This window comes from Ovis aries, chromosome 10 (assembly GCF_016772045.2).
Source record: "Ovis aries strain OAR_USU_Benz2616 breed Rambouillet chromosome 10, ARS-UI_Ramb_v3.0, whole genome shotgun sequence".
NCBI lineage: Eukaryota > Metazoa > Chordata > Mammalia > Artiodactyla > Bovidae > Ovis > Ovis aries.
Genome location: NC_056063.1, coordinates 85,998,396 through 86,017,000, shown reverse-complemented (window position 1 = coordinate 86,017,000; position 18,605 = coordinate 85,998,396). Strand labels below are relative to the sequence as shown.

General features: G+C 52.7%; 1 long non-coding RNA gene across 1 annotated transcript; it reads left to right on the top strand.

Moving 5' to 3' along the window:
• The first annotated feature begins 8,008 nt into the window (after positions 1 to 8,008).
• On the top strand, positions 8,009 to 17,204 carry LOC132657279 (uncharacterized). The gene is made up of 3 exons (XR_009595173.1): positions 8,009 to 14,001; positions 15,644 to 15,737; positions 16,441 to 17,204. It is a non-coding gene; the product is annotated as an uncharacterized LOC132657279 (long non-coding RNA).
• Positions 17,205 to 18,605: the final 1,401 nt, after the last annotated feature.

Below are 18,605 nucleotides of genomic sequence, written 5' to 3'. Positions count from 1 at the left end.
TGGGCCGACCTCAGTGGCTTTCCTGCTGCTTTCGCTTCCCAGAGCATAAGCTTAAATCATCTCAGAAGGACAAGGTCCGCCAGCTCATGGCATTTACCCAGGCTGGCAAGAGAAGTGCCACCCGCTGCTTAGAGCAGAGCAGGTAGCCACCAGGCCTGGCCACGGACAGCTGCTCCCAGTGCCCGAGCGGGCTCACAGGGGAGCCATGAGGCCCTCCATGGACAGGAAGAAACTGGAGCGGCTGTATAACAGGAACAATGGCGAGGGCGCCAAGGCGCCGCACGGCCAGGGCGCCGGGGTGGCGGTTGGGAGCTTCCCATGCCGTGTCCCAAGGCCTCCAGCCACGTGCCGCGCTAGGAGCACAATCCCCTCCCTTGCTGACGGTCAGCTACACGGTTTAGTTGGTTTAATCGGAACGTGGCTGCTGATGGCTCAAGGCTGGGGTGGAACAAGGCACACAGAGTAAAGGCTGATGGGCAGCAAGCACTCCTGTACGCGGCCTGGGTCAGCTGTGGGGAGTCACTGGTGGGAGGCTTGGTGTCCAGGCTAGGGGGCTACGCCTGCTACGAGAGTACTTTTCCCCAGCACTTCACTGGGCAGGAGTACCTGGTGAGAAGGCTGCTTGAGAACTATTCCACATCGTCCGAGTAGTTCTGACAGGAGGTACAGGTCACCCTGCCCGCCACGGTTGGTGGTGCCAGAGTCCTGCCACAGTGCCAGTGGCAGAAGCTTCTGGAAGAGCTCTTGGCAGAGAGACCTTGTGTTGTCAGTTGGAGACTGGTTATTTTTATTGAAATCGGCACTTAGAATGGCGCTTTCCCTATCAAAACACAGTCATGCCGCCAAACAAGTCTGCACGGCGAGTCTGCAGATCCAGACAGCTCCACGGGCTCCGAGCTCCGCATCAGGCGTCAGGTCTGCTGAGTGGGAAGGCGGCAGAGGCTCAAGAGCTGACTTATTTTTTCTTTCTAGCAGCTTCTGAGGTTACTCTTATGTTTCCAAAACTCAAAGAAATAGAGCGCAGAAGGTGAGAATCCTCATCTAAACAGATACTGACATGAACTTCCTAGACTTTGACTTCTTGTTTATTGTTTTCATTTTTTACTTTTGAAAATATACTGTGTATAATTTTAATCTATTTAGATTTAAAAAATCAACTGAAAATGGCATTCCTTTTTTTTTTTACTCTTAGTTCAGAAACTTTCTGTGGTTAAAAAAACAGGTTTGTATTTGCAGTTCTCCAAAAAGGAGAAAGCACACGGTGTGTGCTTTCGGTGTGCTTCAGATGTTTTGGCTAAGTTAATTACTGAGCTAATTTCGTAAGTTCTATGCCCAGCAGATTTTTTAAGTTATTCAGATATGTGCAGCTGCCTTTCAAAAATATTTTTGTATGAAGGTTATCTTTATTCTTTAGTTCAAGATTTGGGCCCCGAAAATATATAGTTAGACACTGATGACAAACATCTGTCCTTACAGAATGTGTACACGTGCTTCCAAGCTACTGTAACACATCAGAGGCGATGCACGTGGAGTTTGTCAGGACAGCTGATGGGTGAGGGCACGGTAGACCCAGTTGCCTGCCCTCCTGACCGTGTGCCGCGCTAGGAGCACGCGCTTGCATCGGGATGTGGGGAGCCCCTCTGTGCTGTGAGCCCGCTCGCACGACCTGTGAGCCAGACTTGGAGGGCCTTGGTGACTGCTGGAGCGGCGGGGCCCGCGGTCTCCTCGGGTGGCGACCTACCTTAGATGCGGTGCTGAGCATTGAGGAGTCTGACCTTGTGTGGGGAAGAGTCTGCTGCGCTTGACCTTGCTCCAAGTGAAGTGCTACGGCCTGCTCCGGCGCCTCCCGCAGCAGCAGGTGGCACGTCACCGCCAGGCGGGTCCGGAGACAGGCAAGCTCGCAGGGCCTCACCGGGGTGCTCTTGCGGATGCGTTAGTGGGCGTCACTGTTTGATTTTCCCATGGAAAATTGCTAACTTCCTTAGTTTTATTTCTAAACTAGAAATTAGGGGAGGGGTAAGCCAGAATTTCTCAGCTGTGAAATGTGGGTGTATAGACTGAGTAGTGCTGTGCCGTGGTGTCAGCACTCCAACAATGCAGTCGCTTTTGGAAAATGCGTGATCTTTCTTTTGCCGTGAAAGGTGGTGATAAATCCTTGAGCTCCTGGGAGTGCTTCACCATGCAGCGGTTTACATGGCAGTTTGCCTTTGGGCAAGCTAAAATTCTGTAAACTTGAATTTTTATTTTACTCTAGGGAAATCAAAATTTTTATTCATGATGACATTTTCAGAGAAGTTTCAGGGATTTTTTTTTTCCCCTGAAAACCCAGAAACCTAGATTTTAAAAATAGGAGTATTTTCTGGATAAATCATCATCTGTTACTATTTCTTTCATATGTACTTTAAAACTGCAGTGCGTTGATAGATATTTTAAAAATACATTCTTTCCACCCATTTTAGTAATACTTTTCAAAATATCCAAGTTTTTAACTTATTTTTCCGTTAATTTTAACTGTAGACTCACAAGATGAAAATAAAATTGGAATTGATGGAATTCAACAGTTTTGTGATGATTTAAACCTAGATCCTGCCAGTATCACAGTTTTGGTTATAGCGTGGGAATTCAGGGCTGCAACTCAATGTGAATTTAGCAAAAAGGAATTTTTAGACGGCATGACCGAACTTGGGTAAGTAAACTGGTCTCAGTTTAAACTTTTTCAGAAAGGAAAGTATTTTCAATGTTATTTTTCAGCGACCTGTAAATGTCGTGTCAATTTATGTCCTTTGTATATTTTACAAACTGCTTGTGCATTTCTACTATTAAACCTTTAGTTTTCTTTTGAATTCCAATTAGGGTTTTGTTCAGTATTTTTATTCAGATTAGTTCCTCTTGTTACACTTTCTCCTTTTTAATTTTTTCCTTCCAGTTTTGAGTTATCATAAACATCCAGGTGTTCTTGTCTGTTTTCAGCCATTCATCTCATAATGCTGTGTACTCTGTGTAGTTTGTTGTGTTGCTGCGTTAAGCATTAATAAAATGTCCTTCTGTCTTTTGCTTGTCTGACTTCTCTGCTCTACCTAGAGTTGGAGTAAAAGGTTCGTTAATACCTTCAGTTCAGTTCAGTTCAGTCACTCAGTCGTGTCCGACTCTTTGTGACCCCATGAATCGCAGCACACCAGGCCTCCCTGTCCATCACCATCTCCCGGAGTTCGCTCAGACTCACGTCCATCGAGTCCATGATGCCATCCAGCCATCTCATCCTCGGTCATCCCCTTCTCCTCCTGCCCCCAATCCCTCCCAGCATCAGAGTCTTTTCCAATGAGTCAACTCTTCACATGAGGTGGCCAAAGTACTTTAGCATCATTCCTTCCAAAGAACACCCAGGACTGATCTCCTTTAGAATGGACTGGTTGGATCTCCTTGCAGTCCAAGGGACTCTCAAGAGTCTTCTCCAACACCACACTTCAAAAGCATCAATTCTTCGGCACTCAGCTTTCTTCACAGTCCAACTCTCACATCCATACATGACCACAGGAAAAACCATAGCCCTGACTAGATGGACCTTAGTCAGCAAAGTAATGTCTCTGCTTTTGAATATACTATCTAGGTTGGTCATAACTTTTCTTCCTAGGAGTAAACGTCTTTTAATTTCATGGCTGCAGTCACCATCTGCAGTGATTTTGGAGCCCCCAAAAATAAAGTCTGACACTGTTTCCACTGTGTCCCCATCTATTTCCCATGAAGTGATGGGACCAGATGCCATGATCTTCGTTGATACCTTAAGATGTTTCTTTGTAATTAGGTGAGTCAGAGAAGTACATGAAAGCATGCAACGTAAGTGGCTTTTAACCATTAAGCTTCCTGCACTGTCTCATGAAGTGTGTGGAAGCCGACCTGCTGACTTGCTGACACAGTGCGGTCTCAGTGTTGACAACTTAGACTCACTTATTTTTAGCTCCCGAAGGAGCTCGAAAGCCTTAGTAAACATGTTCTAAGGCTGTGCAGACAGGGTGCTTGTTTTCAGTAAAACAAGAGGAGTCTGTCAAGATGGTAAGTCCTATGAGACTTTATTTCTAATATCTTACCACATTCCAGGTAGTTGGATAAAACCAATTCAAAACCAACCGAACAACAGGTATCTTTATAAAAGTGTTGTGACCGCACATGTGTTCGTATTCTTTGCACCTGGGAAAGCCTAGAAGTTCCAGTGATCTTAGAACCGGAAAGACCCGTTAAAAGAGCATTCTGTGACTGCTGGGCCACAGTTACCCCACCTATTAAAATCGCCCCGCAGATGGCAGCCTAGCAGGCTCCCCCGTCCCTGGGATTCTCCAGGCGGGCACACTGGAGTGGCTGCCGTTTTCCTCTCCTCTAAACAGTGCTAAGCTCTGGAAATACCCTGGCTTCTGTGTCCGCTCTGTTGTGAGCTCCTCACACTTTTCCTGGCTGCCGACTGCTGACTGTGGTTAGAATACCTGCCTTTAGTAGTTAATTCTACACCTTATCTTTGGGTGCTTGAGGATTCTGAGACAAACTGAATAAACTTTATGAAACACCTTGACATTTTTCAAAGAAAAAAAATTGTCTTGTGTGAGTCTTCCCTGCTGTACGCCTGGGTCTTTTTGTCTGTCTTTAACCCAGCACCACGTATTCTTGATTGCTGTAGCTTTAGAGTGAGTCTTGATGAGTTAGTAAAGTCTTCCCGCATTGTTCATCTGCTGCAGGATTGTTAGTGTTCGTTATTTCGGTGGGGGGTAAGAAGAGTCTTTTCAACAAATGATGCTGACACACTTGGGCAAACATGAAAAAGCTTACCCTCAGTCCCTCCTTCAAACCATACCTGAAAATCAGCCGCGGCGGATTGTAGACCTGTGCAAGACACCGAAACCAAAGTTTCAGACAGACTAAGAAACTGTAACCTCTGGTTAAGCTTTTTCAGAAAACACAGAAAAGTACTAACCATAAATGAAAAAAGTGGTAAGTTGGACTTGATCAAAGTTAAAACCAGCATCAAAAGATGCTGTTGGGAAAGTGAAAAAGATGAAACAGTTGGAAAAAAATTTGTTCTCTCTTTGTATATGTTATAATCACTATAAAACATCAAATTCAATCTGAAAGAATCCAAGAAAAAAAGGACAAAAGGAAAACTAGCTTTCGGCGGCACAGACAGCAAGCCCACGATAAAATGGAGGATTTAAGCCTGAAAGTGTTGGCATTCACATAATTACGTTAAACGCGAGTGCACTAAACGCTAGGTGGGCTTTTAAACTGAGCTACTGCGTGTACTGTTCACAGTAGACACACCTGAGGCGTAAGGGCACAGAACAGTTTGAGGCACAGAGTCCAAAGCAGCGGGCGAACGTGAGCCAGACGTAGGCTGCGGCGGCTGTTAGTGTGTTAAAGCAACTTTAAAGCAGAAAGCAGTTCTGCAGACAAGGAAAGACCTTTTCTTTTTTTGGTGGAAAAAGGAAAGGTGCTTTACGCAGGAGGCCAGCAGCCTGGGAAGGTGGTGGGCTGGTGTCCTCAGACCACCTGAGCTGCTGGTTAGGGGCGGGGACATTGGAAGTGGAGCGTCAGTCAGCCCCAGCCTCCCTCTGCAGGCTGGTCCTGCAGTGGTCGGGGCGCGTTGTCTCCCTGGCTCTCTGCTTCTGCCATCTAAGGCCCTGGAGTCCTGTGGATACACATCCTGTGAGTTCCCGGCTCCCCAGCTCCAGCCCAAGGCAGGCAGAGCAGGATGGTATTAGCACCTGGGATCACATTCCCACTAGAGACATTCTGACACAGAGAAACCAACCAGTATGCAGATGAATGAGAGCGAGGAGGGAAAGTCGTGTGTGAGTGAATTAAAGAGCAAGGGAAAGGGGAGAGTAGAGGCAGGAGGGGTCTGAAGACCACCTCCTGATGACAAAAGGTTCATTTTACCAGGACTGTAGTTTACTTAAAGCAGAAATGAAACCTCTAAAGAAAATGATAGAGATCTACCAGCGCAGCGGGGAATACATCTTCCCGTCTTCTCACACACATCTTACCAACTGGTGGACTAAGTGGATGAAAAATCAGTAGTAAATAGAAAATTCAGAAAAGGAAATAGAACATTGCCCTCGATGTTGAGGAATACATATTCTTTTCAAAAAGAACACTTATGAATATTGGCATAAGCTGGGCCATAAGGTAAGTTTAAGATGCAACAATGTCCCAGAGTTGAAGTGATACAATGTGTTTTCTGAGCACAATACAACCAAGAAAAGAATGTAACAAAAAGATAGCTAGCTAGGTTGAAATCTGTGTGGATACTGTACCTCTGAATAACCCTTGGGTTGAGAAAGAAGTTAGGACAGAAGTTAGAAAGTATTTTGAGTGATGAAACTGTGAGAACGTGGGAGTCAGCTTCTTAGACCCATATTTTAGAAAGTTGGAACTCAGTAAGGAAAGCATCCATCTCAGCAAGTCGAGAAAAGAACAGGAGATGAAACTCAGACCTTACAGGTAAAATGAGACTGTATTATGAACAACTTTATAAATTTGAAAAATACAGCAGTTCTTTAAAAAATGACGACTTACTGAAATGGGCATGTGAAGACATAGTTCCGTAAATCTTAATCAGAACCCATAATTTAAAATCTTTTCAAGGAGAAAGCTCGTGGCCATGATTGGCTCACTGGCACATCTTACCCAGCTTTTAATAAAGAGAATAAAACCAGTTTCACACCAGAGAAGTGTACGGGAAAAAAACACTCCTAGCATGTTTTGAGGCCAGCATAGCGTCAGTAGTAAAACCTAGAAAGGACACGTTGAAAAGGGAAAACTATAAGTCTCTCTCAGTCATGAGAATCAAAAGACACATATGATGAACAGAAGATGCAAAAATCCTAACCAGATTTTCAGCAAAACAAATCAACCCTCCAAAACAAGTCAACCAAAAATCAGGATAAATTGTGATGACAGTTTGTTGTAGTCCAGGAATGCAAGATCTGTTTAACGTTACAAACTCAACTAATGTAACTGATTGTGGTAACAGAGAAGGGAGGGGTGGCTATTTTATCAGAGTGTAACGCGGTACTTGCAGTAATCAGCAGTGCATGGAGTGGGCAGGGAGAGAGCCAGGAGACAAAGCTGTGTTTCCAGAACGCTCGATTTATAGCAGAGATGCGGAGGAGTGGCTTTTCATGAAAGGGTCCTGAGGGAACTGGCTAGTCCTTTGGGAAAACGTGGCTTCCCTGGGGGCTCAGATGGTAAAGAATCTGCCTGCAATGCAGGAGACCCAGGTTCAGTTCCTTGGTTGGGAAGATCTCCTGGAGAAGGAAGTGGCCACCCACTCCAGTGTTCTTGCTTAGAGAGTTCCATGGACAGAGGAGCCTGGCGGGCTGTAGGCAATGGGATCACGAAGAGCTGGACACGACCGAGCGACTAACACTTTGGCGGGAGAAGGTTCGTCACTTCAGTGAGTTGCAGATCTCCGGGCGAAGGCCGCAGGCAGAGAATACCTGCAGCCCTGCATCCTCAGAAACCACCGCAGAGAGACGGGTGCGTAAACCGTGCTGCCCCGAAACCAGGACTTCTGACCAGAAGCGGCACCAGGAGGCCCCCCGCGGGGAAGGAGGGGCGGGGGCCGTGAGGTGCTCTGCTGACACGAGCACCCCCCCAAAACGAGAGAAAGATGACCTGGCGGAGAACGGACGGGGGCGTGACCGCGCGCTTCACAGAGGGTGCTTCCCGAGGGGCCGGTGAGGACGCAGGCGGCACGCAGCCCCGCTCGGGGGGTGGGGGTGCAAATTAGGGGCTCACCAAACTAGGCCCTCCCAGGCCCTTTCCAGGACAGCTGCCGAGCGTCGCCGGGGGGCAGTCACCCGGAGGAGGGCTTGGCGAGAATCGTGGGATCGTGGGTGGGTGTCTGCCTCACACAGTCACTGAGCGCCAGGATACACATACGGGAACCTTCAACATTCTTCGAGACCAGAAAACCAGAGGCGGCCGAAATGCTGGCCCGTAGCACAGCGGGGTTGCTCAGCGCGACCGCAGCGGCGTGCTGTGAGACGGCGGAGGTGAGCCACCAGGGCCCCCGTGTCACTCGGGTGAGCCTCACACACACAGCGCTGGCACAGAAACCCAGACGCAGAGTGGAGCTCGGGGGTTCCCATCCGTCAGCTGCAACGCAGGGGTAACTGGTCCGCCAAGGAGCGCAGGTGCCGGACGGGGCGCGGAGAAGGGCAGGGGTGACGGCCTGGAGGAGGTCGGCGGTGGTGGGAGGGGCTGGGCCCCGCTCACCCGCCAGACCCCGAGCTCCACGCGGCTCGGGGACTGCCACTCCGGGGCACGCGGGTCAGTGACGTGCGGCTCTCAGCCACCTCCTTGCCACGCAGTCAAAATAGGCCACCGATTTTATGTTTCGCTGTTCTAAAGCCTGCTTTAGTGAGGGCTTTTAAATATTCCTAAGGTTGTTGACTTTTTGGAGGAAAATCCAGCTTTAAAGCGATAGAGTTGTTTTCCTGTGTTGGCTGTTTTAAGTCCAGCACGCTGTAATGAAGCATTCCCTGGACACTGGCCTGAGTCTGCAGGCCTGTCTCCTCCCGGACGGTACAGGCTGCAGGTCGGCTCAGCTCTGCCCTCATCGAGGGCCCAGGTCTTCCCACCTCGTCTCCATCATGCCTGGGTGCAGGTCTCTGCGGGACCCCGGCTGCCGGGCTTATCCCTGGCTGTATTCCAGCCCACACAGGCGAGGAGAGCCTTGCAGCTTCTGTGGGGTTTTTTCCTTTACTTTTAATGACATCTCTGTGCGTGCTAAGTCGCTTCAGCTGTGTCCGACTCTTTGCGACCCCATGGGCTACAGCCTGCCAGGCTCTTCTGTCCATGAGCTTCTCCAGGCAAGAGCGCTGGAGTGGGCTGCCGTTTCCTCCTCCAGGGGATCTTCCCAACCCAGGGATCGAACTTGCGCCTCCTGTATCTCCTGCGCTGGCAGGCAGGTTCTTTAACCACTGCGCCCCCTGGGAAGCCCAGGGGCCTCTCTGCTAAGATGCAGGCCATGCGGCATATGAATCGGTGGGTTTGGCTTCTTCACAGAGCGTGGGGTTATCACCACAAACAGGGCCAGCCCTCTCTAGCCCTCGTAGCCAGAGCAGGGACCTTGGCTCCGCCCTTAGGCCCGCGCCTCAGGCCGCACCGGAGCGCGGGGAGGCTGGAGCCCTGTCCGCCGCCGCGACGCCCACGTGAGGCTCCGTTCTGGAGCAGGAGCTGAAGGACGCGGTGAAGCCCAGGGCCCTTTACCAGTTCACCTTCACCCTCGCTAGGAGCCCGGGGCAGAAGGGGCTAGGCGAGTACGCCTGCCAGACGCCGGTCAGCTCGAGAGGCCGCACGGGCGTGGCCAGCAGGCCTCCAGGCGGGCCCCTCCTCTGGGGTCCCCACTGAGGGCGCCCCTCGCCGCTGGGACAGTCCCACGCGCTCCAGCCCCTCAGCCTGCAGTCACTCCTGACGTATGGAGCCAAAAATGCAATTTTAAATGTGGAGTAATTTTCAGATGCTCTGCGTTCTCTCCTATTGATGTGTAATCGTCTAATGGGTTAGAGACGTGGGCAGGTGACATTAGTCTCATCCTGGCTGGGGATTTAATGTTAACTTACTTAAACTGATTCTGATGTGTGTTGGATTATATATTTCTTCTTCTTTCAGAGATGTATGATTTTGCCAAAATGTTACTTGTGCACTACCGTATGTGGTATATACAGAAACTCTTTAGCTTGTATTTCCGGTTTGAGGTTTTGGTTTATTTGAGGACTATAAAATCTGCTTATTTCTGTTGCCATGTCAGAGAGGACCTCAAACTCAGGGTTTTGAGCAGCCATCATTTTTATCGCGTATGATCCTTTGGCTCAGGGCTCTGCAGGGCTCCGCCGGACAGCCCTCTGTGCCACGCGGGTCAGCTCAGACGCCCAGCAGTGTTCCCGCCTCGGCTGGACGCCACCTGCCCTGGCTGACCAGGGGCCCCCTGCAGGGTGGTGATCCCACCAGAAGGCTGCAGGGCTGCAGGCAGGGGAGGTGGGAGCTGCCTGGAAACCCTACAGCCTTGGTTCCATCTGAAGCCATCGCGCTTGCTGTGCTTTTAAAATTCCACTCTAAGTTCTAAGAGGTTGTAACTTAGTCCAAGTTAATCACCTGTTTTAAAGTTTATAAATTTACTTTCTTTGGTCATGAAGTTCAGCGTGAGGAGTATTTTGAAGCACTTTTGCCACATGGAGCCCGGCGTGTGTAGCCTCCATTTTAAGGAGCTTTGCCTGAGTATCAGGCAGCAGAAAAGGAGAAATTCATAGTTTATCCTGTAATTCCTTTACTGAGAGAAAAAAAAATCAGTATCTACTTTATGCCTATAGACAAATGAGATGCTCGTCAGAATCAGTCACTGAAGAATTGCAACAGGTCTGTGCTCATGAGACTCGTTGAGAGAACATAAAATCGTATTAAAGGGAACAGTAGCCTCTTCAGGAAAATTATTACATACCTGGACACTTCACAAACACTACACTTTATTTTAGAAGGTTTTTTGAGGGCTTTTTAGAGAAAGATACAAAGCCGGGTGAGTATGGGGGAGCGGGAGGGAGGCCCGAGGTGGGAGGGCAGCAACCCCAGAACCGATCCCCGTCATCCATGAAAGAGGCTGCCACAGCGTTGTAAGGCGACCGCTATTCGCTGTTGTTGCTCAGTGACCCAGTCGTGTCTGACTCTTTGCAACTCCATGGACTGCAGCAGGCCAGGCTTCCCTGTCCTTCACTATCTCCCAAACCAACTGTACTTCAATTTAAAAAAAAAAGAGTAATTTTACAGCTGTGAACCCCAGATGGAACAATTGATTTTACAGTTTCCAGAGTTTACGATATCGTCTTCTGAAGGGTTAAATGTAATTTAAAGAGGTTGATTCAAGTGTTCCTATAATTCCTAAACCAGCGTGGACAGCAGTGGGAAGGGTGGAGAAACAGCCTGCAGGCCGAGGCTTCATCCCCTTCAGACCTGTGAGCCTGTGGTGTGTGGTAAGAGGGGCACGTGCCGCCTGCTGGGTATTCCTCAGCCTAGCGCTGCTTCGTTGCTCAGTCGTGCCCGACTCTTTGTGAGCCCATGGACTCTTCAGTCCATGCAGCTCTCCAGGCCAGAACACTGGAGTGGGCAGCCGTTCCCTCCTCCAGGGCATCTTCCCGACCCAGGGATCAGACTGGGGTTTCCTGCACTGCAGGCGGATTCTTTGCCAGCTGAGCCACTTCGGAAGCCCCCTAGTAGAGGAGGCGATTAACACTCCTGGATGCTCCGCTTTAATGTGAGATACTCGGCATGGTTTATACTGGCTCGAGTCTGCAATCAGCTGGCTTTGAGAAATCATAATTTTTGAGGAAGTAAAGTTTCATGATTATTAACTAATTTTTCCATCAGCCCAAAGGTTCTTTTTTGACAGAATGGTCATCTTTACGATCTAATTCTAAACGGAGCATCGCAGACGTAACTTTTGCTTGGGAACATCTTATAACCGTCTTCTTACCCAGGAGGTAGGGTTTCCAGAGGTTTGCAGAAAGAAAACAGCTGCTCCAAAGACGCCTTTCACGGCCAGTAGAGGAGATTCTGTTCTTGACCTCAGCTCTCAAGCTTTATCGCTTTGAGTGCTGCTGTTGCTTTGCAAATGGCCAGGTCCATCAGGACAGCACTCAGCGTATTCACTGAGGTGATGCTAGGTCTCTGAAAATGCAGGCGTCTGCTGTGAGTCGTGCGCTTCACAAATAATGCACGTCGGGAACTTCATAAGAAGGGTTTCTAGGACCAAACGAACCCAAAGGTAACCAGATCTAATGTCTGCCATGAAGCTTTCTTCTCCTCTCTTCCCCAGGTTTGCCTCCATCTCTCAGCGTGAGGCTTTCCCTCCCTAAGACGAGCTGAGTCTGGATTTTCCTCAGATAAGGAAGTAGACTCATCAGGGCGCGGGCCGGCCGGCAAGGTCCAGCCAGCCTTCTCTCCCGCCCATTCCTCAAGTTTTCGGACCACTGCTTTCTGGCTAGGACTCCGGGTTATTTCAGACTGAGTTATCTTGTGGACGCTAAACACACAGGAGATAGAAGCATTTTATTTGAAGTTGGCTACCGCTCACGTATCTCTTGCTCATCCATTTCTAACGATTCACCGGGGAACCTCAGGTCAGAGCTTCAGCTTTTAAGACTTCTGTCCAAGTCGGGCCAAACCAGATTTAGATGAAAATCTTTTGGAAGGTGTTTGCTAGACTATTTTGCATTGAACGCATTTGTTGCCTTAAATACTTATTTGCCTGCTTTTTGCCCTCATTCTCCTGGGATGCACACACCAGCACTATTTCGGTGTGAGACTGTGGTTCTATCATCTGACAGTGAGGACTAGCCGACCTAGTTGAAGGTTGTCAGCTATAAAAAGTTTCCTTCTCAGCCCCTTGATGTTCTGTTGTATCAATCACACAGAAATAAACCGATACCAGCCTTGCAGTGAGCAGCGAGCGAGCCCCTCTCCTGCAGCCCTGACGCTCAGCTTCTGTGTCCATGAACATCCCACCTTGTGATGCAGCCCACGGCGACAGTCTGTGTAGACGTGAAATTGTTGCTACCTTCCAGCTGGGGGAAAATGAGGACGTTGACTTCTACTAGTGACCAAACAACTTGCTGACTTGTCTTGGATCTATCTTAAGAAACCCCAAGTCTTTACGAGACTTACGGGATTGACTTTTGAATCAGATTCCATTTTAGTTCTTACCGTGGCAAGGAAGGTCTGTTTGGAAAGCACTGTGTCCCTTCCTTTCTGAACAAGCTTTTAACTTGTAGTTCATCACTTAGAAAGTGCGTGGAGCTGTTTTTTTTTTTAATGTATGTATAAATGGTATGCGTTAATCATATCCAGCTAATTATATCCAGGTCGGTCCAGCTGTCAAGAGAGCCCAGTACATGAGAAAAACAGTCTTCATAATGGATTAATTCAGTTCAGTTCAGTCGCTCAGTCGTGTCTGACTCTTTGCGACCCCATGAATCACAGCACGCCAGGCCTCCCTGTCCATCACCAACTCCCGGAGTTCACCCACACTCACATCCATCGAGTCCATGATGCCATCCAGCCATCACATCCTCTGTCGTCCCCTTCTCCTCCTGCCCCCAATCCCTCCCAGCATCAACCTTTTCCAATGAGCCAACTCTTCTCATGAGGTGTCCAAAGTACTGGAGTTTCAGCCTCAGCATCATTCCTTCCAAAGAACATCCAGGGCTGCTCTCCTTCAGAATGGACTGGTTGGATCTCCTTGCAGTCCAAGGGACTCTCAAGAGTCTTCTCCAACACCACAGTTCAAAAGCATCAGTTCTTCAGTGCTCAGCTTTCTTTATAGTCCAACTCTCACATCCATACATGACCACTGGAAAAACCATAGCCTTGACTAGACGGACCTTATTTGGCAAAGTAATGTCTCTGCTTTTGAATATGCTGTCTAGGTTGGTCATAACTTTTCTTCCAAGGAGTAAGCGTCTCTTAATTTCCTGGCTGCAATCACCATCTGCAGTGATTTTGGAGCCCAAAAAATAAAGTCTGACACTGTTTCCACTGTTTCCTCATCTATTTCCCATGAAGTGATGGGACCGGATGCCATGATCTTTGTTTTCTGAATGTTGAGCTTTAAGCCAACTTTTTCACTCTCCTCTTTCACTTTCATCAAGAGGCTTTTTATTAGGGGATAATTATCGACACATCCAACTATCCTAGTACACAAATCGTTTTCAAAGCCATTTTCCCCAAGGTACCAAGTCAGATTCAGCTTCAGGAGCTCTTCCGTAAGCATTAGACCTCATGTAACCATGGGTAAGACTGCCAAGTGTGGCTAAGTGAACAAAGTGGTCACTGTGCTGTGTTAAAAGGGGTTGGGACTCATAAGTGCCTTCTCTCTTTTTGCCAGATTTGGCCATCGCCTACTGGAATCTGGTATTATCCCGAAGGTTTAAGTTTCTAGATCTTTGGAACACCTTCTTGTTGGTAAGGGTCTTCCTGCTTGCCGGGTCCCCATGCAAGGGTTAGCCGGGGCAGTTACTGTCCTAATAACCGATTGCTTGTCTGCAGGCCCTGAGGAACCAGTGTCCCCAGCTGCGGTCCCAGGGAGCCCACCTGTAGCCATGCTCTGCCTCCTGCAGAAAGTGGTGCCATGGGCTCGGGCCAGGCTGCTCGAGGCCACCTCCAGACTGTGTGTCCGTGGTCCCCGCCCCAGGGCGTTCATGGGCCGAGACCGCTCGGCGACCGCGGCCGAGGGGAGGGTGCAGGCTGCCGGGCCCGTCCCTGACCGTGGGAGGTGGCTGTGCTGTCCTGCTCAGGGTCCCCCTGCTCTGTGAGGACCAGTCCTTCTCATGGAGGGGTGTGGGGCGGTCCTCCAGGAGCAACCTGGGAAAGGGCCCCAGCATGTGCGGCAGGAGGGCTGGGGGTGGGGGGCAGCGAGGGGCCCGGGGCGCGCGGGGGCGGCGGGGGCCCGGGGCATGTGGGGGGTGGCAGGGGCCCGGGGCGCGCGGGGGCGGCGGGGGGCCCCAGCATGTGCGGCAGGAGGGCCGGGGGTGGGGGGCGGCGGGGGGCGCAGGGGGCGGCGGGGGGCCCGGGGCGCGGGGCGCGGGGGGGCGGGGGCGGGGGGCCGGGGCATGCAGGGGGCGGCGGGGGCCCGGGGGGCGGGGGGCGGGGGTGGCGGGGGCGGGGCATGCAGGGGGCGGCGGGGGGCGCGGGGGGCGCGGTGGCGGGGGGGCATGCAGGGGCGGGGGCCCGGGGGCGGGGGGCGGCGGGGGGCGGTGGGGGGGCGGGGGCGGCGGGGGGCGGGGTGCGGGGGGGCGCGGGGGCCGGCGGGGGCGGCGGGGCGGCGGGGGGCCCGGGGGGCGGTGGGCGGCGGGGGGCCCGGGGCGCGCGGGGGGCGGCGGGGGGTGGCGGGGGGCCCGGGGCATGCGGGGGGTGGCAGGGGCCCGGGGCATGCGGGGGTCGGCGGGGGGCCCGGGGCATGCGGGGGGCGGCGGGGGGCCCGGGGCGCACTGTGGGCGGCGGGGGGCCCGGGGCGCGCGGTGGGCGGCGGGGGGCCCGGGGGCGGTGGGGAGCAGAAGAGCACGCTGACACACCACGTGCACGCACTCTGGAGTGTGAGGCGAGCTTGGGAGCCATCTGTGGACACGTGCACTCACCTGTGCAGAGACAGGCTCTAGGGGGCTGGGAGCCTCCGGGAGACCTGGGGCTGCTCTCCAGCCGGGGCCCCCGAGGAGCAGAGTGGGCCCTCCAGTGTCTGCAGTGTCCAGCGGCGGGGCGCGTCCAGCCCTGCGGAGAGCTGCCTGGTTCACAGGAAGTGAGCGCCTCCAGACGCCGCTGGCCCATGTTGTTTCCGAGCTGGTTTCAGGCTTGGGTACAGAGATTAAAAATGCTGCCTTTCTATGTGAAATAAAAGCCAACAATTTTTGCTTTATTTTGTGTTTCCATAAGTGTGCTTTCTGCAGCTGCACAGTGGCGTCATGCAGCCCCTAACACTGGCCCAAAGCTCCGTTGCTGCATTAACGGTGCTGGTCTGGTCCTCAGGCCTGGTCACATTGTGTCCCGAGACCACCGGGCTGAGAGCACCATCTGAGCCAGCGGCCCACTGGTTTTTCCTCTTGTGTTTTAGGAGCATCACAAAAGATCGATCCCGAGGGGCACTTGGAACCTTCTAGATTTTGGAAACACGATCGCAGATGACATGTCCAACTACGATGAAGAAGGTAGGTGAAGTCCGCAGACCTCAGGTGATGGCCAGTGGGCAGGTGGGTCCCCATTGACCCCTGCCAGACCCCGTGTGTGAGACAGGAGTGATGGAGTGACTGGTACTCACTTATTACGCCCTGTAAATCCCACAAGAGAAAATACCGCTCACACTTAAAGTCGGGAGGACCGCTTCTGAGCTGAAGCTTTCAAGGTGGGCGTGCAGGGCCCCGAGGCAGGACCACAAGCAGGATGGTGACGGGGACCCGCTGACCCCCGTGCGGCCAGCGGTTATTCCATCATGCCGCCGAAGCGCACGGAGGATTCCAGCCTGTGTTTACTCACCTGAGCACCATCCCACCTGCAGTGGCCCCCACCCCAGACGTGTCAGGGCTCAGGGAACTTCTCCCACTGTGGGCGCTGCCCGCTCGGAAAGAGTGTCCACCCCCAGCCCCCTCTGCCCAGCGCAGACGTGACTGTGGACATGCTCAGCAGGGCTGGCGGTGGGCACTGCTCACAGACGCGTGCACGCCAGCACACAGCACCTGCCACTCCCGGCTGGCCAGAGCCGAGGAGGGTAATTTCAACTGATCCATTACGTGTAGAAGTTTAAAATCATTTGAGTTCTTGAGATATAAATGCTGGATTGTGAGAAAAATCCTTTGACTATGAAAACTGTTATCCTGAAATGCCGATTTTTCCAAACCTTTTGCTTTCCTTAAGGAGCATGGCCTGTTCTCAGAGATGATTTCGTAGAATGCGCACGGCCAGTGGTCGCAGGCGGTAAAGGCAGTTGTGTCTCGGCAGAAAACTGAGTTGGATTTAGATGAATGGGAACCGCGTCCTGCAGGAGATGCTGGCCAGCTGTGCCCGTCGCCCATTTCTTCCTGACCAGTCGTGAGCCTGGAGACGCCCTCCCGCTGCTTAGAGAAGACGCCGCTGACTACTGGTGCCGGAGACCCTCCGTGATCACGGCTGGGCACCTGGAGGCGGGGCTCTAGCCCTGCCGTAGGAGCCCTCCGTGACTGTGGAGGGGCGGAGCCTGTCTGCAGCCTCGGACCTTCAGATCCTGGTGAGCCCTGCACGCTCACACCCACTGGTTGTCCGGGAACCACACCCAAGAAACCGCCGGTCAGGCGGCCGGACACATGTCCTGAGAAGACAGTCGTAGACGCTGAGGTTTTTAGATTTGGTGCCAGGATTAAGACGTAAGTTTTTTGAATTATCCAGATTTCTCAGCTCTGTTTTCTCTGGATGATCATGGGAATGGTCTTACAGGTCGACAGGCTGTTGAGGTTTGCACAGCAACTTTAAACTGTGTGCAAGTCAGCGGGTCTGCTTCCTGCTAATAGTGTCTATCAAGCCACCTAAGAAGCTTCATAAAGTATGCAAGTATGCTTTTTAAAAAATGTATTTTATTACATTTTAAAAGACATTTTTCTGTGAGAAGTTATCTCTTTTGTGACAAATTTAAATTTAAAAATCAACTGTTGGCTTTCTTCCGTCTGTGATGTGAGCACTTGCTGTCCACCCTCCTGCCCTTCAGGTGTGGTCACGTCCAGCGGGTAAGACACACGTGGCTGTCCCCCGAATGCCACGAGCCGGAAGCCGTGCCACACGCACGTGGGGCGGAGTGTTGGCGCCCCGAGCCGCTGGCCTCTGGCATGGCCCCACCACCTCCTTTCCTTCCTGGGGGTCACGCCCAGCTAGGGGGCTGGGAGGGCGGCTGTCCCGCGTGCTGTTCAGGTGGGCACCACGACCCGCCTGCCCATCGTGGAAGTGGCTTCGTGTGGCGGTTTGAGAAGCGCTGGCTGGACCACACCTCGAACGTGGATGACCACATCATGGCACGCCCTTAGCCCCACCGCGGCCCCGCTTATGGGGCAGAAACTGGGGCAATTCACGGGAGAGGGGAGCGCCCTCAGCTCTGCAGAGCGTGTGCCTAAAATGTGCAGCTTCGTTTGGCTTCCTGAAGTATGAGCCACTCAGACCTGAGTTCTGGAGACCCAGCCGGGCGGGCAGTGTGCGGTGGGGGCTCAGCCCCTCTCGAGGTGCAGGGCCTGGAAGTCGCTGACCTCGCCCAGCCCCACTGCTGCGGCCGCAAAGAAAACACAGGCCACCTCTGCCCACAAGCCTGGGGTTCTTGGAGCTTTGACAGAAGCCTCAACAACCGTTCAGGGTCCTTCGAGGGGCTGCGGGTTCTGGCGTGTGAGCTCCGTTCAGGGAGGTTGCAGGAGTCAGGCCGGCGACAGCCGCAAGCTCTGCGGCACAGCTCCGTCCTGAGGCGTCCGGCTGTGCGGGAAAGGCAGCCTGTGCTCGCGGGCCTTCTTGCTCATCAGCAGACGCGAGAGCTCAGTGACTGGACCGAGCCTCTCGCCCACGGCCGGCGACCGTCCTTCTAATCCTAAGCGTTCCCGGCAGGCGAGCTGCGGAAGCGCCGAGCACTCAGAAACACTGAAGGGCTTCTCTCTGGGGCCGAGGTGGCTTTCCGCTCTGCCCCGGCCGCGCGGACGCTCTGCGCTGGCTCTCCTCCTCCGCCCCACGTGGGGAGCAGCCGCCTCACCCGGGGCCCTCCCAGCCGTGTCTGGCCTGCCGCCTCCTGACAGAATCGCGTCCCACGTGGACGGCCTGAACCCTCTCCTCTCCTCTCTCGGTGTCAGGCGGCCCCTGCTGAGCAGGCCTGCTTCAGGTGGGCGGTTACAGCTCTCAGGACGCACAGGAGCCTCAGCGTGCACGGGCGTTCCTCTGGCCGATAAGAACCGTGCCCCCGCCTGGCCCCCACTCCCGCACGGAGCGCACACAGGCTGGAGGCACGCGGACTCACCAAACGCGAGGTGAGCGAGCGTGGCCGCCCTGCGCGCGCCGAGCCTCCGGGCCGGAGCCGCGCC